General features: G+C 35.4%; 1 long non-coding RNA gene across 1 annotated transcript; it reads left to right on the top strand.

Annotated features, from left to right (window-relative positions):
• The first annotated feature begins 9,093 nt into the window (after nt 1-9,093).
• Nucleotides 9,094-23,397, top strand: LOC127861103 (uncharacterized). The gene is made up of 4 exons (XR_008040067.1): nt 9,094-9,393; nt 21,199-21,327; nt 21,782-22,077; nt 22,934-23,397. It is a non-coding gene; the product is annotated as an uncharacterized LOC127861103 (long non-coding RNA).
• Nucleotides 23,398-23,660: the final 263 nt, after the last annotated feature.

The following is a 23,660-nucleotide window of genomic DNA, read 5'->3' as shown; positions in this document are numbered from 1 at the left end:
CTGAACGAAAATCCAGTGAAAGCGGACAGTGCGTGCGGACTGCACATGCTAATCTGGGACAACACCTTTCGCAATTGTGTTAAGCCCCGTTTTCCCAGAGTGAGGCTCATAAGCTTTCATCTATAGTTCATTTTGGTCACGAAGCACGTTGAGGGTTCTTAAAACCGCCGTATGTGAACACTTTCGTTATCTTCATTTATCTCTTCACACTCCTTCGCGGCCCGGCAACATCGCTGCATGGGACTGTAAATGTTTTAATGACTCACTAAATCAGTCAACATCGTCCTCGTTTTGATGACGTCCCTTCCAAGAGCAGGTAACTTCATCGTTTTCACCATCTCATTTTGAAGCCTGACAGTACATGCAAAAGATACTGTATTTCTTGCTCATAGATGAATAGAAATGTCTATAATCACGCAGACGGCATTTTCTCGCAGATGAGGCAGCCAAACGACATTGGCAGATGAGGCAGCCAGACGACATTTTCTTGCAGATGAGGCAGCCAGAAGATAATTTCTCGCAGATGAGGCAGCCAGACGACATTGGCAGATGAGGCAGCCAGACGACATTTTCTCGCAGATGAGGCAGCCAGACGACATTGGCAGATGAGGTAGCCAGACGACATTTTCTCGCAGATGAGGCAGCCAGACGACATTGGCAGATGAGGTAGCCAGACGATATTGGCAGATGAGGCAGCCAGACGACATTGGCAGATGAGGCAGCCAGACGACATTTTCTCGCAGATGAGGCAGCCAGACGTCATTTTCTCGCAGATGAGGTAGCCAGACGAAATTTTCTCGCAGATGAGACAGCCAGACGACATTTTCTCGCAGATGAGGCAGCCAGACGACATTTTCTCGCAGATGAGGCAGCCAGACGACATTGGCAGATGAGGCAGTCAGTCGACATTGGCAGATGATGCAGCCAGACGACATTTTCTATCAGATGACGCAGCCAGACGACATTGGCTGATGTCGCAGCCAGACGACATTGTCAGATGATGCAGCCAGACGACATTGGCTGATGAGGCAGCCAGACGACATTGGTAGATGAGGCAGCCAGACGACATTTTCTCGCCGATGAGGCAGCCCGACGACATTTTCTCGCAGATGAGGCAGCCATACGAAATTGGCAGATGAGGCAGCAAGACGACATTTTCTCGCAGATGAGGCAGCCAGACGACATTTTCTCGCAGATGAGGCAGCCAGACAACATTGGCAGATGAGGCAGCCAGACGACATATTCTTGCAGATGAGGAAGCCAGACGAAATTGGCAGATGAGGCAGCCAGACGACATTTTCTCGCAGATGAGGCAGCCAGACGACATTGGCAGAGGCGGCAGCCAGACGACATTGGCAGAGGCAGTCAGACGACATTGGCAGATGAGGAAGACAGACGAATTTTTCTCGCAGATGAGGCAGTCAGACGACATTGGCATGATTAGGTTACGAACGATACGGGAAGAACGAGGCTATTTATCAACCTTGGTATAAGAACGCGATGAGAATGCGTATGGTGTCCGCATAGCAACATCAGGGTGGTCACGCGTTCGAACCCCACTAAGGGAGCGTTCTTGCGATCTCCCACCAACTTCTGGTTCTACCTATGAAACTGAAGCGAGAGCGTTTCAATAAGCATAAGGCTTTCGATGAATCCGAGCATACATAAATATGTTTAAAAAAATAAGAATTTTTATATATGTACAATGGTACATTAACATTATGCAACTACATATTAACGTTCTTGACTCGTGTTAAACATGGCACGATATGTACAGTAGTCCAAAGTCTAGCCGACTGGAGAACCATTCTCGGGCGACACAAATATGCGTATTCTTTACATGTCCAATTAATGTGTGCATTATTAATGGTTGGATGCATATCCGTCTTTCTGCTCTTGAATACACGTCTGTCCTTCTGTAAGTCTCCGGATGTCTGCTATTGAATACAAGTGTGTCCGTCTGTATGTCTTCGGATGTCTACTTTCGAATACACGTCTATCCGTCTGTATGTCTTCAGATGTCTGCTATTGAATACACGTCTGTCCGTCTGTATGTCTTTGGACGTCTTCTATTAAATACACGTCTGTCCGTCTGTATGTCTTCAGATGTCTGCTATTGAATATACATCTGTCCGTCTGTATATCATCGGATATCTACTACTGAATATATATCTGTCCGTCTGTATATCTTCGGAAATCTACTATTGAATTTACGTCTGTCCGTCTGTTTGTCTTCAGATGTTTGCTATTGAATACACGTCTCTCCGTCTGTATGTCTTCGGATGTCTGCTATTGAATATATGTCGTTCCGTCTGTATGTCTTCGGATGTCAGCTAATGAATGCACGTCTGTCCGTCTGTATGTCTTCAGATGTCTGCTATTGAATGCACGTCTGTCCGTCTGTATGTCTTCGGGTGGGATGTCCGGTATTGAAAACACGTGTGTCCGTCTGTATGTCTTCGGGTTTCTGCTATTGTACAAACGTCTTTCCGTCTGCACGTCTTTAGATGTCTGCTATTGAATACACGTCTGTCCATCTGTATGTCTTCGGATGTCTTCTATTGTATACACGTCTGTCCGTCTGTATGCCGTCGGATGTCGGCTTTTGAATACACGTCTGTCTGTCTGTTTGTCTTCAGATGTCTTCTATTGAATACACGTCTGTTGTCTGTTTGTCTTCGGATGTCTACTATTGTATACAAGTCTGTCCGTCTGTATGTCTTCTGACGTCTGGTATTGAATACACGTATGTCCGTTCGTATATCTTCGAATGTCTACTATTGAATACACGTATGTCTGTCCGTATATCTTCGAATGTCTACTATTGAATACACGTCTGTCCGTCTGTATGTCTTCGGATGTCTGCTATTGAATACACGTCTGTCCGTCTGTATGTCTTCGAATGTCTGCTATTGAATACACGTCTGTCCATCTGTACATCTCCGGATTTCTGCTATTTAATACACGTCTCTCCGTCTGTATGTCTTCGGATGTCTGCTATTGAATATACGTCTGTCCGCCTAGTCTTCGGATGTCTGCGTTTGAATACACGTCTTTCCGTCTGTATGGTTTCAGATGTCTGCTATTGAATACAGGTCTATTCGTATGTATGTCTTTGGATATTAATAAATATTTTATGTTGGTACATCCGAATCCAATAGTTAATAAAACATGAACACTTAAATGGATAGAGCTATTGGCATTGTTTCTTCACATGAATCCTTCCTAATTTAACATATTATGTTATGATTAAAGTAAACAACAATAATACTGTTATATTTCAATTTTTCACTTTTTTAAGCAGTTATAGGCAAGCTCTATGAAGTATCCGACTTGAGAAACAATAGAAATCGAGCTATATTTTAAGGACTAAGAACAGTCATAATTAATAAAGGGACGTTATCCTCGTTTATAAATTGGTGAAATTATACACAATTCTAACACGGCACGCGACTTGTTTTCTATAGACAAAGAGTGAAATCAAGTGTGGGTTATTCTGCAATAAATTATGGGCGGAGCTTAATGTTTCGAAAATAGTTCCGAATAAATAAAGAAAATATTGCAGTAAAATGCACGTGCTAAAACCCGCTCTAAAAGAAATGTTATAAATGTAGCATGTATGTAAATGAAATGAAACAACAAATTGTTTATTTGGTGATAAGTGGTATAACCACGCCTACAAAGAATGTTATTTGTTAGGAAACGTAATTAAGAAAACTTTTATAGCATGTCAGCTTTTCAGTAGCATCAATAAACGTGACGTCATTTAGTTTCAGTCGCATTTTAGTTTTTTTATAACTGAAAGTTATAGTACTGCATTTTTGACAACTCAAGGGCAGTCACGTGACTTTGACTTCGTAATATGGAACCCATTAGGACAAAGTTTATGTTGATACATCGTCTTTGTATATTCAGTAAAAACAAGTTAAATATATAAAGCTATATATTTAAGGGAATTTCACATTTAACGTTTACTGCAACTTAACATTGCACAACATCATGCTTTTGTTCAGTTAAATGTTATAACTGGGTAAAAGATGATTGGTATTAACATGTCTTGTAAGGTTATTGAGATGCAAACCTCATTGAAAGTATAATGGTTTGATTTGCCTTTAGGAGGATCTTGGAATCAGTTGTTTCCATTGTATACAATGTAACGAACAACGCTGAAACGGACAATAAGCGGCGAAGGTAACGAGTGTTTATGTATACATATAGATTTTTATTTACAGGTCATCGCTGAATCTTCACGACTAGTGCAGACTTGCCCCTGTGACCTTTCAGTGAAAAATATTAAATTTTGAGCCAAAGTAGGTCAAATTTACCTCGGCTGCCTGGGTATTCGCCAACAAAATAATTTTGATCCAAATAGAGTGGTGCATGGTTGCCAATGATACCTAATTGTGCACTGATAGACTATTTAAAGACAATTCATGTCTGGTTGCCCTTATAAGGACAAGGGAACTCCGCCAATGGTGTGCTGACAAGTAAAAAAAGGACCTTCTCCCCGCTCCGCGCACGCTGCACCGCTTTTATTGCCTCTCTAGACGCCACAAGCCGTCGACCCGAACCACATAACGGTTTTCCCAGCAGGTTTAGCGTACTGAGTACCGCCGTCCTTGGACACTTCCATTATCTTCATAGGGCACCCTCTCAAAATCCTTGCCTGTATCTCTGCTCAAGGTCCGCCCCGTCCGTCCTCTACGCTGCTCCCGTCCCTCTTCATGCGATTTAGTGAAACTACTATCCACTTTAGGACAATTACCATTCCGCTTGTAATAAATGCATAAATTATACGACTCTTTCTCGGCGCGGATGCGGCAAATGCGGCAGTTCTCAGGTTGATCGTAGTTAGGAAAATTGGCTTGACACGCGTGGTAAAAACCAACAGACTCAATCGTGAAACATCGATTATATCCGAGATCCGCCGCAAGATTCATGCAATAAATCGTTTGCTCACCCAGAGTGTTTTTGTGCTTAACTTGTTTTAAATATATGTAAAACTATATTTATAATCAACCAATGAACTTGTACATACCCACAAACCGGGGCCTTATGAATGGAGTTATTTAAAGAGTTGACCTCTAACTTAATGATGGACTATTTTAATTAAATTTTAACTTAAATTTATTAATTAAAAGATACTCTTTCGCGGAACTCTTTATGGGCGCGTATTCGGGTTGAGTGTTAACTATTGTATCTCAAAGAAAATACTAAACAGATACAACAGTTTGCCTTCAATCCTCAATTTTTGAGGGATTTGGTGAACAGTAGTCCTCTGCATACCGATTTTGAAAACACCACTATTAACCTGAGTTGTTCTTGCGAACAACTAAAAAGTATCAGCCTGCATCTGAAAAAGAACATACCGTACTTATCTGCGTGTATTGGTAACTGGCGGGGGAAGGGACGGTGGATAACCGCAGAGGTGAATTAAAACCGGTGTCAATTAAAATATGTGCATCGCCGTCTATTTGGTACATTAGGATCAAATAACAGCTTTCCACAAGTTCAGATTAGGAAGTATTTTTTTCTCCTAAACTTCTTGTTTGTTTGTCAAAATTCATCTAGATACATTGTTAAATATTGGACTTATTTCATAGCCACGATACATCTTTATATGCGTTTGAACAACTTATTATATCCAACATTCCAAAGTTGGGATCCTTTATTACTCACAACAACAACAACAACAACACAAGTGACATAATCAATAAACGTTCTTAAAAGAAAAATGCGTCAAATAGATCTACATTTTCAGAAAAAAATTGGAAGTGTTAGAAGTGTTTGATATTTATTTCAAATATATCTTCACGCATTTTTGATCGTAGTCTTTATGTTGAATTATCAAGAGGATTTTCGTGTATCATAGCAGTTCAGATGTTTGTTTTCCTTTTATTGACATAAGCGTGGAAGTACCGGATCTCGAACATCTAAGACTTCAACATCTCATACAAACATGTTTAATGAATTAAAAATTTAAATGGCAACAAAGTTTAATATTTTGATAATATATACATCAATCTATTAATTTACATCGGTAAAAAGTATGACAAATGGAAGAAAAAAATATCATACATTGTTGTCACCCATTTGTATAAACTGTCATGGCGGTGAAAACAAAACTGACCTAATCTCGAACCCAAGGGAATCTATAGAACCCGTAGAAAAAATGCAGTTACTAGTGGCAAAAATACAGTCAACTTCCGTAAACATGTTCTAAAACATGTACAAGATTATTTAATTAATCAAACAATAGACAATAGTCTACTCTTAAGTTTTTGACATTGGCAAATGAAAGTGTCATGAAGACGAATCATTGTTTGTGGACAACAGTACTTTAAGTGGACCCAATGAAAACAATTTGTTGCACAACACTGGGCCCAGTTGGTGAACACCAATGAGACACAATTGGTGAGTTCTCTGGGCTGGAACTGGTTACAGACACAGCATTTGTCTTCATCCGTTTTTCTTCATCGGAACTTGAACCTGTATCATGGACAAGGTTGGTGTGTGAAGGACCCGGAATCGGCTCTTGTGTTGCTTCACCGACCTGCTTAAATGTTGATTCAGCTGCTTTTGTTTTTTTGTTTTTGTTACAAGCCTTTTTTGTTTCATTTGCTTTTTTTTTTGTTGCTGATGTTTGCTGTTCATTTATTTTTGGATCTGCATTCTCCCTGATCTCCTCTACAGATGGATTTACTACGTTTTCCGATACCAAGTTCCTTGATTTGCTTTTTTTTATATTTTGGTTGGAATTTTTTGTGTGTTCAATTACAGTTTCAGCTAATTGAAAGAATGCATCTGTCGTATGTTCATTTTCAAGCTCTGAAGTTTCATTATTTGTGGGTTCTGGGGTTAAATAGGGTTCAGTGGGAGCAAACTGGTCACAGATTATAACATTCGGATCCAAAGGGGAATATTCCAGTTTTCTTGAATACTGATCTCAGATTGTCATTTGATAAGGCAGTTACAAGAGCAGCAACATTGAAACGAGTGATTTTTGATGATGGTTTTTTTTGCAAAAATTGATGACATCGGCTGTTGTACTTTTTCTGCAAGGGTTCAAAACAACCAACGTCCAGTGGTTGTAATAGATGACTGGTATGGGCAGGCAAAATGAACATAATTATGGTGTGTTTTTTTTTTTGAAAACTCCAACATTTCAGTGACTTATGTCAATCTAAGATGACTAGCTTAGGTTCTCTTGGGTCTTCTCGCTGTATGTACTTGATGAAGTGCTTTTCCATATAATTCAAGAACACTTCAGAATTAGACCAACCACTGTCAGAAACACATCCAGCAGAACCAGGAGTTGATCCAACTTACAGGTCAGTATTAATTCGCTTACCCTTAAATACAAAAAAGGGTGGGATGAGGGTACCAAGCGCATTTCCACAGCCAACAATAGTGGTAATCGAAGCGCGAGATGACGTAATTCAATTGCAGGAGTTTCCGCATTAGTGGTGACAACATAGGGAGTTGTATGTTCGGTTTGTATACCCTTTTCATCTACATTATATATGCAGTGGGGCTTGTCCATCAAATTATTGGCATCAATGACAGCTTGCACGTTATTGAAATATTCATCAACAGCCGACTGTGTTGTTGCCTCTGACCGGTAGTTAGACAATGATCTTGGTTTCACAACCTTCAACTCGGGCCACCTGTGTTTAAAACCTTTGAACCATCTCACTGTGAGGGGCTTATCTGGTGATCTTTTGCCTAAGTATGCAGCGAAGTTGCTGGCTTTGTCCACAATTTCAGTTACTGTGTGGCCGTATCCAAGGTTAGACATAGTTTTGATATGCTCTACAAATTTGGCCTCCTCTTCTAAACTGAAAAGTAGAGAAGGTCCTGGTTTTAAAGTTTCTGGATCAACCCGGCCTTTCACCCGTTCACAAAGAGTTGAATGTGGGACCACATACTGCCTGGCTGCTTTTTTAATTGGCATTCCTGTTTCTTTCACCAACATGTTTGCATTATATAATGATGGTGAATAGACTTCATATTTCACTCTTCGATTGATTGGTCGCTTTAATGGTTTTGGCTTAAAAAAACATAAAAACAACATATTGTATAAATAAATAGTGCACAAACGGACTGGACCTTTTGAAACGACCTTTCAAGACTATCTGCTAAATTATAACAACAATGTGACTTGTCCGACTTCCTGCCAGTGTAAATTCATTTTTATAAATGTATGTTATTTGGGAAGGGCAAGTTCATACTTTTGGAATACAAAAGAAGTTAATATCTTCAAAGAAATCGCATTGTTAACAATAAAATGATTGGTAAATACCTGTTTCTGACGCATTTTACGGACACTTTCGCAAGTTACATCTGAAGTGTTTACCACAGCAACGGTTCACATAATTTTATAACGTAATACGCATAGCGTTTGCTTATAAATCGCGAGTTAGCATAATGTTCGAGATCAGGTACGGTTCGAGATCAAATTGTCAAGACTTAAACATGCAGTTATATTAGATACATGTATGTTCTACTTGGTTAATTTTGTATTTCACAGTATGGTTTGTATACATAGTACGGTCATGCTAATTACGAGAACGGGACATGTCATAACATTGCACTGTGTTTAGACTTTAAGTATACAGGGAAGTGGCTTAAACATTGTATTTATGTTCCATAACACAATTACGTAATTAGAAGTATTACTGAAGCTTAAACCGAAAAAACTATGAAAACCAAGGACAGGAAGTAAATAAAACAACAAAAACAACAACAACAACACCGTAAATGTGCATAACTCCTACAAATTTTATGAAAAATTGTTGAGTGCATGTGCATGAACAATCCTTTTGATTTTAAGCGAACATGTTACTTCAGTGTTTAAAGGCATAGTGAACAACACATTTACAGTATCCAGTATTGTTTAATTTTTAAATACAACATTAATTCTAATTTAATTACAACTTTACAAAAATATATAAATAACTTCCAAAAAGTAACGGTTAAAGAAAAGAACCTGTTTATATATCTATATCTATCGAACTTCAACGGATATAGCTCGTGGGTTCTTGTTTATGGTAAACTGTGTTAAAGCAATGTGTATTCCTTGCTGAACTAACGATAGCATAGTCGATAAGAGATCTGTGTATGTTTGTGCTTTATCTTGAAACTGCAATATTTGTGTTTAACAGAAGATTATACAGAAGATTTTGTATTACTAAAATGTGTTTTACGAGTACGTTTACTTGAAGAAAAACGGTAATTTGTACATATCCACCATTAATAGGTTTGTAACTTGGAAGCATTAATTTCCTTTCTCATATAGTAATGTAAAGTGTGAGTGATAAAATGTAATCAAGATTCAAAGTAAAAGGACTCAGTTGCTTCTTCGGCTCGACTTTAATAACTTCAAATAAACAGGTATGTTTCTATTTAGTTCTTTTAATCGCTCGATTTTCTAAGAAACTGTCAATTGTAGTTTATCTTTTGATTGTTATTTAGTCCCTAGTTACCTTATGGAAGGTTTGTTCTTGTTACCTTGTTGTTCTTTCTGGATTACTATATGCCATGGACATTTTACTTCCTTCGTCCATATTGTTTAATTTGGAACATACTATCGTGTTATTGAAAGCACTTAAACCCTTGATTTTACTTAGTACTTATTGACGGAAAAAATGACATTTGTGTACACATTTAGATTGCTGAACAAGCCTAAAAGTAAGATGAACATGTGTTAAATAAATTAATGTAGGAAAAATATTAATTATTATATTCATTCTGAAGTCGTCATGCATTTATTGGGAAAAAAACAATGTTTGTGGTAAATTGAATGTACAACGCAAGCTGAAAACATATGCATGTTTACACATTGTGATGTCTTGTTAATCATTAAGACGTAAGCGTTTATAAATGTTTCACAAGTATAATGACAAGCATAATCGGCGATGAAGCAAGTAATAATTTGCACCAAATACTTGACTCTTTTTTGTTTGTTTAGTTGTGCTGCATCGCAATCTAATTGTTTAGTCTTATTATATTTATGTGAAAAACAAACATTGAAATACGCAAAAATTATAACGTTACACTAAATACATATAGGTAATAATTGATATTTTTTACGTTTATTGGAATTATTATTATTATAAATTTATTATTATTAATTTTATAATAATAATAATAATAATAATAATAATATTATTATTATTATTATTATTATTATTATTATTATTGTCATTATTATTATTATTATTATAACTTTTATTATTATATTTTAGTATTTGTTTCTTTGTGTATGTTATACAGTATTTATAATAAACAGAGGATACTACAACAAATACGAAAAAAACAGCGGATAACATGATCTTATCGCTTGCTTAATACAGACCTGTATTTTAACATTTTGAAAGTACATATGAGTATTAAACTATTTATTGATAGTTAGTATATTTTCCATTTAATATGGATATTCTTGTTGAGTTAGCGTTAAGTGAATTGGTAGTATTTTAGAAAACAACGTCTTACATAAATCAACTTAAAGCAAAACAAACATAGTAACATTAATATTTCATTTGAATTTAGGTCATTGTATCCGAACGTTTACCTTTGTTGTTCATGGACTGTCAGTGATAACGCGCTTGGCGAGCACACTTTATCAAGAGCACATAACATAAAATATGACAATTTTACTGATAAATAACACTTACGTCACAATTTTTGTTTACACACGTATGCAATACCGTCATTGTTATTGTGTGAATTGTAGCAATTTTCTATTAAATTACCATTATAACAGTGTATGCCTTATTATGTATGATATACTGAATTTACGTGAGACACGAACAGTTAATACTACTTATATTGACAAAGAGATGACCACATACAACAGTATGAATCCACCATCAATACACCAACGAATACCAGTCAGCCCAAGGTCAGTGTTATACATGTTTCTGACACAGACGGAAACCTTCTTACCGAGATTGCCGCAGTTTTGAACAGGTGAACTTAATATTCAAGCGACCTCTATAACTTACCCGCTACCCCATTCTCCTTCCGAATGATCCCAGACCATAAACCGACGAAAAACATCCGTCCATTCTAAAGACAAAGGTGGAACAGGCAGTTCGCACTCTGAATGACGGACAATCTCCAGGAGTGAACAACGTAACTTCCGAACTGACCAAGCATGGATGAGAGAAAACGACAGCATCAATTACGGCTCTACGCCAGAAGATATACTACACTGATTGTACAATCAATATCTTTCAATCATATCGTATTTCCTTTTATTATATTGTGAGCTATGCATCTATTTACAATATATTAAATATCCGAATCATTAAATAGAATTTGTCATTTAAAACAACCCAAAGGGGCAACTTTTTAAAAACTTGAATTTGAGAAACATACTAATGGAATATAATAACGAAACAACTCGCTATATATTACGAAATATTTTTAGAATTCAAATATGAAACTAATCTGATAATATCGGGCCTGTTTGTTTGGCTTTTTGATGTTTACATTTTAGCGTCTTATTGAAAGTATTGTAAGCGTTTTCTACTGTAATTTATCCGTACGAGTATAATACCCACGTGTTTTTTTTGTTTGCTTTATTTCTTACTCATTTGCTTTGGTACTGTCATTTATTTTGTATTTTGTTATAAATGATAAACTGAGTATGTTTAAGTGCGATACATTCATAACCATATAGCAGTTGAAAACCAAATTTTCCAATTGCCCCCCCCCCCCCCCCCCCCCTCAATAAACATTATTATTATTACAATCATTTTGTGGTTCAACCGATCAAATATATCTTATGGTGAATGCGATTAGCTTTACTGCCTCTAATAATGTATGAGGAAAACTTCGCTTTGATTCTTTGACATGTTTTACATCGAGCGTGAGTATAGATTGCGTTTCATGCTTCATGTTTTGTTTAAATTGTTTCTGCATGAAATTTGCACTTGTTGTTTTTATGAACAGATTTGTTTTATGGTAGCATTTTGAAAATGCTTGCTCCCTCGTGTACATATATAGCTCGCCACCAATTTCATTTAAAGATGTTGCGTGTAATTTGATATCAGACTATTTTAGTAATTCCCCGTTTTTATTGTGATATGTTTTGCTTAGAATACATTTGTAAATTCGAGACATTGGCAGTAAGTATTCAATTAAGTGATATTTTAATATCAAAGTCATGCCAAACGATCGATTGTCATGCTGGCGAGCGACTATTTGTAAACATGTACCTTGTTTATAACAAGTTAATTTCGATACTTATGTGAACAACGTATAATGCTGATACTTTTGATTCACTTATAATATGTAAATCAACATGTATGACAATTTTAATATGCACATCATTAAGTAAAACATATAAATCTTCGCTTCGATTGATGAACATGTAAATCACTGTTTTATAAAATGTACATGTATATAGAATATGTGTAGTCTCGATAAGAAATGCTGTTTAGAAATCGCGGTGAATTGAACGAGTCATATTGTCACGTCGAGCTTTTTTTGAAGCTGTTTGGCTTTTTATTTCAGGTACGACCAAGAATTTTTTTCGGAAAATAAGGACGTAATAACAATGATGACGAGATTTTTAATATATAATCAAAAACATTCATTAAAATACATAATATTACAAATATGAGTTTTTAATTACATGTATATATTTCTTTTCATCATTTCCCGTATTAAAATACGAATACAACTTTTAAAAAAATGATGCGAAATTTGATGTCTGCATCCATTTACACATAACATACCTTTACAGATGGTATTTGCACGCATTTTATCACTCCTGACTGTATTTTCTATTGCAATCACAACACATATTCACACTCTCAATTAGTCGCTAACACGGCGATATATTTTGATAGTAGGTGAATTGGTTAATAAAGAAACTCTAATCTGGCATTCACAAAAACTAATTACAAACCGACATATCTTTTATACTTATTAAAATAAAATAATTATCAACTCTAAATGGAGAAGATAGACATAATGGTTACGGTCTTAATTATGTGATATTGAATGCATCAATATTTATCACAATATTCATTCGATTGCGTTTTTCTTTATAGAATTTAACAAAATGAACTTGTTACTTAATAAAACAGGTATATACACAGTCAATCGCCAACATAACAAGTGATTATTTTCACTAAAATATCACTGAATTGAATACTTACTGCACAAAACTGGAATTTTTATTCGAATCAATACATGTAACAATAGAAAAAGGAAATCACTAAAATAGTCTGATATCAAATTACATGTAAATTAAACATGTGTATATGTAATTATTTTCAAGCTATATGTACACAAACGAGAAAGCATTTTCGAAATATTAACAAAAACATTATTTAAATAAAATTAAGTAAAACGTCATGCAGAAACTATACATTTACCTGTAATAACCGCGAACCACCGTGGCTTATCGATTTCCCAATAACGTCCGCGATGCTCACCCACTGTCACCGCGATCTATTACGATGGGTCCCATCGTAATAGATCGGTTAGACCGCGGTGGTTGTCCATGCTGACGAAAAATAATCAACGGTGGGACTGTGTTTTAGTCAGAAATCGCGCTAGACGTAGTGTACAACTTTTTTGCTCGAAATACGCATTAGTAATAGTAATTAGCGGCCAGTAATCTAAGGGGCTTTGATAAACACGGTGCTTTAAAGATTCTACACTTATTTGTTGTGGAACGAGAAGTGACTCGACGCAGATTGATGTCTTCACTTCAACCTATCCTTGATTTCCCGTTTTGATTAATGTTTTGTCTTGGATATAATTGTTTCCATTTGCTATTTAATTGACATTTTGGGGGTGATTACAAAATACATAAACATATATTATCAAAATTGCGAGGAGCGGAAATATCTAACAAAGTCATTCTTTTCTAACCACGAAGTCCCCTGTGCATGTTTGTTTGGTTTTTGTCAGTATTTTATCAGCTTTAAGTGTTAGAGGGACATCTAAGCTTCAAAATCACATGCGGTTGTTTACAATAAAATAAAAAGGCCAAATGAACAGATAAACCAGGTGACGTTAATATATTCGTGTAAACATGCATGGGAAGATAATGTATGTTTTTATCATATTAAACTACTTTCAAAGGTTACAGTTTACTTAATATTTCAGGTGGGCAACGCTATAATTTTTTAATAAATAGACACTATTGATTTTAAGAAACATATTTGTGAATGGGCACTTGCCATGACTTTATTTGTTAATATTTGCTCAAATGTGTTTTACGACAAACATTGTTGGGTACCACAAAGTCTTTTGTTTTATTGAAGATTGTAAAAATCATGATAAGACTATTACGATTGGCGATATACCTTCAACCGGAAAGTAGCCGGTAAAAACATGTCAAGTACTTTCTTACATATCGCATGACCGATCTGTTTTTAAGTTGAAATCGATTCTGTTTGGAATGCTTTTTAAAACAGTTTATGAATGTCTCTACGTGCGAAATGATACATTAATGTTTTGTAAAAGTGATTCCGTTTAAATCGGATTTGGTTAGAATCTTCATTGACAAAAGCGAGGGCTGAAAGAGTAACAGTGCAGTTTGAAAACGACATGCTATCAATTTCTTATGTTTACGCCATTATAAATTTGAATGCTTTGAATAAAGACAACGGGTAAACAAGTAGCAGATCGATGAACTAAACCGAGCTTGTATACACCTGGGTAGATTGAAATGCATTTATGTGCGTTGAAAATATGGAAGGGAAAGCCCGCCAATAATATTCATCACCAGAAATGTCGCACGTGTTGAATGTTCAGCTCATTTGTTTAACAGAAAATTTTAAAAATGCTTAAATACAACAGTTTAATATATGTTTTGTACAATTGTAAAGTGTTAAATGTTGTATGTTCCGATTCTACAAAATCGATATGCAAATAAATCAATTATGAATATAGATATATTTTCTATTTATTTCAATCGATGTCCACAGTACACATGTGTAGACTTACTTCAACAGGTTTAAATGTTTAAATTCAAACATGTAACTTCTTAAACTACAGATCTGAAAATGAACATAGTGCATATATATAAAGTCTACATCTTAATATACCTAATATTGTAGTCATAATAATAAATAAAAGATAATAGATCAATCTGAAAGTAGGTTGATGAAAAACTACATAAGCATGTTGAATATTTTCTAAGTCGTACGATCGGTTTTAGTAATCTGCTATAAGTCAGCATATAAAAAGTGTATAACGGTGTTAGGGTACAATTTGTCATTAGTAGTAGCCTGCCTTCTGTTTTCGTGGAAGAACTTACTGCCCAGCTTAACTGCATAGTCTTGATAGGTCCCTGGTAAGGATTTATTAAGATTTCGATATATCACCAGCATCATTGTTATAGTAATGGATGCAGATAGGTGTTAGACACATTGGATAACACAATAAGTGGATCTCGACCACCTGCTCGCTGTAAACAATTTACCTGGTAACACAATTTAAATAAACAATTCATATGGCATTTATTAATTTAGATTTTTTTCTTTAACGTTTTAGGTTTAAACATTCTGATTTGAGATGGAAGTCTGTCCCCATTATCTATTGAACACAGACCAGACTCAGCTTGGTTACGTTCATTGTGGTGGAGCGACATTCCCATTTAATGCGATTTTCATGCCCTTTGTATTTTCACCATCTAACCTAGTTCAAGTGTGTTCTCTCTTACCATAGACATAAAATGGAGACAGGGCTTTCGTCTTGTAGTAGAGTACATGGGACCACAGTACGGAGATTTTGTGTGATACATTAGTTCAAAGAGGAATCATGTACTGGCCCCCTTTTCAATGTTTATTTTTATAAAATAGACTGTTTGGCATCTGTGTGACATATTGTTTTAATTATATTTGATGGTTAGATTATAGTAATTTATTTGAGGTCGATTCTGAAACACGTTTTTGCAACTTATATTAACCACACTCGACACCTTATTCCTGATGGAATCCATCACCACGAGGGTCTCATTTCATTTTTGAGAAGAAGCCAGTGCTTTCCTGGATAGTGGTACGCGTTAACCACAGGTAGCAACTAGCACCGTTTCTGAACGTCTTTGGTATGATTCAGCTAAGGATTGAACCCACAACCTCATGCACTCGAGGCAAACGCTCTACCACTGAGCTGTTGAGGCAGTTAAAAACTGTGTTTTCTTTGTTATACGCTTGGTTTGTTAACAATATTATAGAAAATAGATATGAGACGTACCACGACAAAACCTGCATTAATGACAACAAATCGATTTTTAGTTTTCTTCAGTTTCATATTGTACGTTCATCCACGAATCCAATTGTGTATAAATTACATGTGTACGCCACTATTTAGCGGTGCTATGACAACATTATATACGCATACTGTCACGCAACAAAGATGTTGATGCCGCGTCATTTTCAATCGGAATAAGGCATTCATGACGTTAACAGCATGCAAATAGTTCGCAATATCAAACATTTATTCAAATATTACAATAACTTGTTGGAAAACCCTTCACAAACATGCGCATGGATTAAAAAAACTGTTTAGGTTAATGTTCGAATACATTATGTAATCACATACAATCAGTCTGTGGATGTTGGACAGGTAATGTCCTGATAACATGGTCGAACAAATGGTCGGACATTTCTGTAAAGGTATTTCACGCGATTCTCCTTTAGCCCTGCCGGTTTAAATAAGCACGGTTCTGCTGAGGGGAGTACCCTGTGTTTCATGATGAAGAACTCTTTCACTGGTAGGTCCGTTGCTTTCTTCGCGAAAACCGATGAGTCGAACCTGAAGTACTGGTAATTCCTGTAACACATTAGTCAGAAACAAATCTTTAAACATGTCGTTTAGCTATGTTTTTCTTAAAAGTATGTGTTTTATTATTAAGTATAATAATTAATTACTGAGTGCCTTATAATTATTTACAATTAATAAATAAACATAAACATGCTGATTTTCAAGTGAGTTCTTACACACTGATAAACACTTTAATATTTTGTTGACTCTCAACAAACAAATATGTGTGGTGAACATGTGTGCATTTATGAATATTTGTGTGTATTTTTATACTTGTGAAAAATGTGTAGCTTATAAAAAGAAAGTTGGACACACTACCTTATCCCGGGTATTGCTTTAAAAGATGTAGACAAGAAAGTCATCCAATCACGCCAGCGCCAGGTCGGATATCGGACAGCCTCGTTTGCAGTAAACAACTTGTTGACAATATCCTCTAGCTGCTGAATGCTGTCACAGTCCGAGCGTCTGAAGCGCATGTTCAATAAAATAAGTAAAACAAACCATGCATAACCATTTACCGTGTAATTTATTCTGATATCATCAATAATACTACTTATTATCATCTTGTTGCAAATAAAACTTGTAAAGCTAATGTTTTGTTTTTTCTAATAGTAACATATTTAAGTAATCGTTATTAATATAATAAATGTTAACTTATAACAACGATACGGTTTATTACCTGTACAGCTTTTTAATATGGGCGAACCCACTATCTACCAAACACCGTGAATGACCCGGAACCTGCATCATATATTCGATTGAAGTGTGACGCCGTGTCAGGGCTCGCCATGCGAAGTATCCAAGAACAAACTGATGTTTTGTTTTGACCTGAAAGCAACAACAAGAACTTTGATCAAGAGATCAAGATCATATTCATAAGTTATCGTTTACTTCATGGTCATCATCTTCATCGTCATCAGCATCAACATAACCATTATTACCATCATCATCTTCTTGCCACCATCGTTGTCGTCGTCGTCATAACCAGCACACTTCCATCAACATTCATTTTAAAATCACTGTAATATGTTATGATCATTTATGATTCGCGTTATTATTATCACGATAAATATAACTAATACAATTATTCCAATATTATCGTTGTATTATGATTTAAACGCAATATGAAATTATAATGATAACAATGAAAATTTATCGCACCCGGACAATTATCAGCGTGTATTGTGCACGAGAGGTCTTCGCATCCATTGGTGTTGAGCACGTAGTCTATCATCGAGATGACAGCGTTTGGTCCCTGTGCATTAGCTCCATCTGTACCGATGTTCTCATGTTCGTCGTTAAGAAATTTCAATGGACGTAATTGTCCATCAATTCTCCTTTCAAAAATGTGGACTTTTCTAAACGATGCGAAATATAATGGCCCCATCTGTCGTCAAATGTAAAGTGGTTTGATCGTTCAGCTGAACATAGATGTGACGTTTCTTTTGCTTCTTTAATGAGGCTGTTGTAATGGTCTATTCTTTTTGTGCCAAAACAATATGACTATGCATTTCTTCAGTGGAAGCTAGTTGTTTGTCCTCTTCCGATACTGAATCCATAATTTTCTTTCGCAGCTTCTCACAAGTCGCCCACGCATCGTCTTTAGGGGATGCAACCTTTATATGTGGGATGCAGGCACTTCATATTGACTGAAAGGAGCTTTTTTCAACAAAACGCAAGCCAGCCTGTTGACATCTTCCTTTGTACAGCTTATGAATGTTCATTTTCGTTGTACCGCTGTTTAGGTATATCGGTGCCGTATCGTCTCTCCCACGCGGAGCTGCAGGTTGTGAAATTCCGAACTCTTCCGCATAGTTGCAGATCCATTGGACCACACGCTCGACATCTGAGGAGACCAGAGCATGTTTTGGTTTCCTTCCTGTATGTCCATGTCGGCGTGGGCCCGGACCGGTCTTGTTCAATGACTGCCTTATTGATTTTAATGCACAAAAAATGTCAAATAACAATCTGAACGTGAATGTACATACTTCCTGACCGCGGAATGTGTATTTGCCACGAATTCGCAATCTCTTTTCCCAATCTTTGTAAAGTCATTTGTAGGAACTTCGGTCAAACAGCCTTTAATGTACATTTCCTTTTCTTCCCTCGTCATTTCCCGCGTATCAAGGATGTTCGTTCTGATTTTGGAGGCATCGAATTTCTCGGGGCATTTCTTAGCACACCCACAGCCAGTTTCGTGGAAACGTCGAATGCTATCATCCTGTGAAAACGCATCACCGTCATCACTTCCATCATCGTCAGTGCCGAGTGGAGTCACTGCTTGATTCCGCAGGTTGCCCAGAAATGAAGGACCCAATGCGGTTTTCCATTACGGCGCTACATGCACCTTCTACCTGGTCATTGTCGTCATCGGATTACAGTTCTTGAGAATGTGCAGGTGTACATAATGGTGTTTTGCCAAAATGCTCAGAAAATAGACTTTCGAGCTCCTGAAAACAATTACGACGTATCGATTTTATACTGTGCATGAAACATAAAATAAAAACAAATGTTTCAATTGACATTTCATTTAAATACTTGTTTCATTTAATATTTTGACCTAATTTAAAATAATTATCTAAAACAAGTACAAACAGACTGGAATCGAACTCTGTTCTTTAGCGTGGTGTGAATTTGGCTTACCATCTGAGCTATTGATGCTGATGTTTTATGCGCCTCACACAATAAGATGAAGAAATCAAGTAGACTCATTTTACTACAAATAACCTATTAAAAACCTCTTTCGTTGATTTTTCAAAAACATATGTAATTTATAATTAATTTTGAAGAAAACATTTTATACCGCAAACATATTAAAAAGGATATTTCAATATACAACAGTCAACTTTACAATGGTTCAAGCAGTTCAACTTGAGACGAAAATTACTTTGCTTACTTCAATTTAAATAAGTTCAATCACAATTGAATGGTGGTTAAATTATTGCATATTAAACATGTCAATGCTGTTTATTATTATTTTTTGAGACCTTGTTTTGTAAAGAATTCATCACGCGAATGCGATCGGATTTAAACCCATGTTATGCATACAAATGGGCGCCATTGTTATGATCGTCTATTTGTCACACCGAATTTTGCATCAATATCGGTGTTTATATAGCCTCTAAACCTATAAGTTCGTGCACCTTAAATTTCAATGGCATATCTTTCATGAAAAATTATTAGACAATAACTAAACTTGATATATTCTTTATGATTTATCTTTTGTTTAACAAATAACGAGTGAAATATGTTGGTTGACAGATAATTATAATGGAATTACGTACCTTTAAACATTCATGTATATGGTAGTCTGCCTATTACAGAATTACCCTATACGATCGTGCACCGATTTTGATGACGTCACAGCGAGGCACTGGGATGTGTTTATAATAGCCGATATATGTTGTTGTGAATATGTGTTTATTTGTATTAAATATGTGTTGTTTCAGATGAATTTCGTAAATAAACTGTATTGAAAATAATGGTTAAAACAAAACTGGTCTTCATAAAAACGAAAGATGAACTGTGATAACTGTATTCAGAGGTCTTGATAAAGTGTATTTAATAATGGAAAATAGCTAAATAAAATTCTATTCACAATGGGGGCATAAAAGGCTGTCTCCCCTTCTAATGGCAGTTATTTTGTGACAAAATCCCAAATTGACGCAGTGAGAACCTTTATCGCAATAGGCCGGACACGATCTTAACGTATGGTCTCGTGTCATCATTCGGGGTTAAAATTTTCCGCAAATACAGCATACTTTAATCGTATCGAGAGCAAAATACAAATTCGAGACGGGCCTCCAAGGGAAACTACTCTTTAAACATTTTACGATCAAAACATTGACAAACATAGCCGTCTGGTGAAGGAAATGTGCAGATTTTAAACATTGTTTAGGCTATTTCTTTGGAACGAGGTCAGAAAAACGGACAATTTATATCATATTTATTGTTTTTTTCTCATGATTGTTGTCTTATCGGCTGTGGAAATTCTCGCGTTGCAAAAGTGAACAGTTTTCGGGCACGTGCATTCGAATGCTGCTTAGAAGTTTACGTCATAAAAAAGTACACGATCTTACTAGTATAGGGCTGCACGAAGTTATAAGAATAGAAGCTAAATAGATCTATAAAAATAAAATAAAAGTATTTAATAAGTTCATAAATTTACCTCTATCTCCAACTCCATTTATATCCAACAGAACAAAATTAACACTAAAAACCGCTCCGTAAATTACAAATATCTTTTATAATTTAAGCTCCGCGTAAATGCACTGTGTAAACTCGCATGTGACGACGTCATAATAAGTGGGATTTTCCCAACGTCATCAATGATGTCACTAATGCAGGTTTTGTCGTGGAACATATTTTGTATATTACCTAAAAATGACCTATATGTTTTTACAGGTCGACACTATCCGCAACAGATCAGATAGTGCTCAAGAATTGATCCTGGATGCGTAGAAACGTACAAAAATCGACTGATAAGGCTGATTGGTTTGCTGGAATCATGCACACGTCAATCCATCGTTTTAGGTAATACTAGCAATTATCATTTAAAAGTATTAGAAATAATTGTTGTATGTGTTTGATAACCTGTTTTAATATGTATAATATTGACTTTGATGTCTTGTCAGCCGTATAAACAAGTTTTTTAAATACACACAAAATAATGTTTATGGTGAGTGGATTAAAGTTTATCAAATTGATGTTAATTTATTAAAAAATAGAACTGTGTGGAGAATTTAATTAATATAGCAAAACAAAATCAAAACAATGCATTATTAAGTATTTGATGATTTTTTGAGAAATTTATTACATTTTAAATGCTAGGTTATATTGTATAAAAATGTAATCATTGTCACTGTGCAACTGAACTTGTTATTTGTATTTACTTAAGGCAGTAAGATAATTATACCTGGATTAAAATTTATATGACTACACTGTAACAAGTAGGTTTTATTTACATAAGATAATTGTCTATTTTAAGATATTGGAGGCCATATCGACCATGGATGGAGTCCAAACTATAACTATACCTGAAAGATAGAAGATTCAACATATAGGACCGGCCTTTTCTCGCACACCACAACGTAGAACAGCGAATGATTAAAATAGTCTGATTTATAACAGTCATAAACATGTCAATATACTCCGAAGAGATGCGTTGCCTAGAAAACATCTTTTGCTGGGCATGATTTTATATGTTGTGATAAGCAAGCTTGAAAAGACTGCCTTTCCTTCCAAAACTTAGTTTGTGAGGCTGCTCAGCATATTTGGTTTGAGGTGCTTACTACTAGTATTCTCTATTTGTTTGTGTAAACATGGTCATCTATATCACAATAATATATTGTCTATCAATTTTTATTTTAATATATAAGATTATGCAAATTATCTTTGCACCAAGCAAACCGTTTAAAACCAGATAATTATTAAAGGTCATTCAAAATTAGTGTTTTTTATTTTACCATCACATAATTGTATGGTTGTAACAATATACATGAATTCTTAAAGGGATCTTTTCACGCTTTGGTAAATTGACAAAGTTGAAAAAAGTTGTTTCAGATTCGCAAATTTTCGTTTTAGTTATGATATTTGTGAGGAAACAGTAATACTGAACATTTACCATGCTCTAATATAGCCATTATATGCATCTTTTAACGATTTTAAAACCTAAAAATTATAAAGCGTTGCAACGCGAAACGATTGAATAATTTGGAGAGTTCTGTTTTTGTCGTTAAATTTTGTGCAACTACGAAGATTGCTTATATAACGTATAAAATACGTCAATGGTGTGTATTCGGCGAAATAGCTCAGTAGGCTAAAGCGATTTTACTTCAGGACTCTAGCAGGACTCCAGGGGTCACTAGTTCGAAACCTGCTCCGGGCAATGTTCTTTTCCTTTTTTTAATTTTATTCTTGATTTTTTACTGCAGCTTTTACGATCCAATGTTTACATTTATCAATATAAAGCATTTAATGAATAAGTTAAAAAATGCCAAAATCTGTGAAAAGGCCCCTTTAATGTAAACATTTGTTTGGTTTTCAGTATGGTGTGTAATGTGTATTTACTTATTATATGTAATGGTTTTCAGTGGATGTGCCTGCATATGATTTACATTCTGTATTTTGTTCCTTTCAGGGAGGCGATGAAAGTATCTTCTAGAGACTTGAAGTGATATCTTGATAAATTAACAGTGAACATAAAATAGTACAGGTTCAAAAGTGTCATGGTCGGATTATTGTTCATTTAACTCTTTCATTAACCAGTCTTGACAAACCAGAAAACTGTTCTGTTTAACTACCTGGTGCAAGTATTGCAGTGAAAGAAAAAAATCAAAGTAAAGATTGAATAAAAATGTAATCACACATTTCGAAAATTCAACAAATCGAACAACATTTCATGTTTATTAATTGGAGCAGTGGTAATAAGATCTTGCAGCCCCCTTTTATGACTTGCGTTGTTGAGTATTTTCATTAAGTATTTTCAGATATTCAGATTTCATATGATATTGAGTTCATTTATTAGTACAATTTAATATGTTTGTTGTTATAGTGAACCATAAAGTCAAGAAATGTTGATGATGATAGTTTGTTGAGTGTCGATTGAAGCTTTTAAATGTTGGTATAGCAAGATTTAAAAATTCATAAATTGACAGATTCAACTTTGTGAATACTTCTGTACTTCTTTATGAAGTTGATACTGAATTACTACTGTCTTTAACATGTAAAATTTGTATGCTTATTAAATTGTACTGTATTTATTAATGTAGTGTTTATTTAGATACTTAAGAAACCCATATGAGTATACAGGGCTTTGTTTCCTTCTTTAGTAAGGGCCTTATATAGGCCCCTTCCCCAAAGAGAAA

The sequence above is a fragment of the Dreissena polymorpha genome, chromosome 15, assembly GCF_020536995.1.
Source record: "Dreissena polymorpha isolate Duluth1 chromosome 15, UMN_Dpol_1.0, whole genome shotgun sequence".
In the NCBI taxonomy this organism is placed as follows: Eukaryota; Metazoa; Mollusca; class Bivalvia; order Myida; family Dreissenidae; genus Dreissena; species Dreissena polymorpha.
This window is presented reverse-complemented; position numbering and strand designations above follow the sequence as displayed.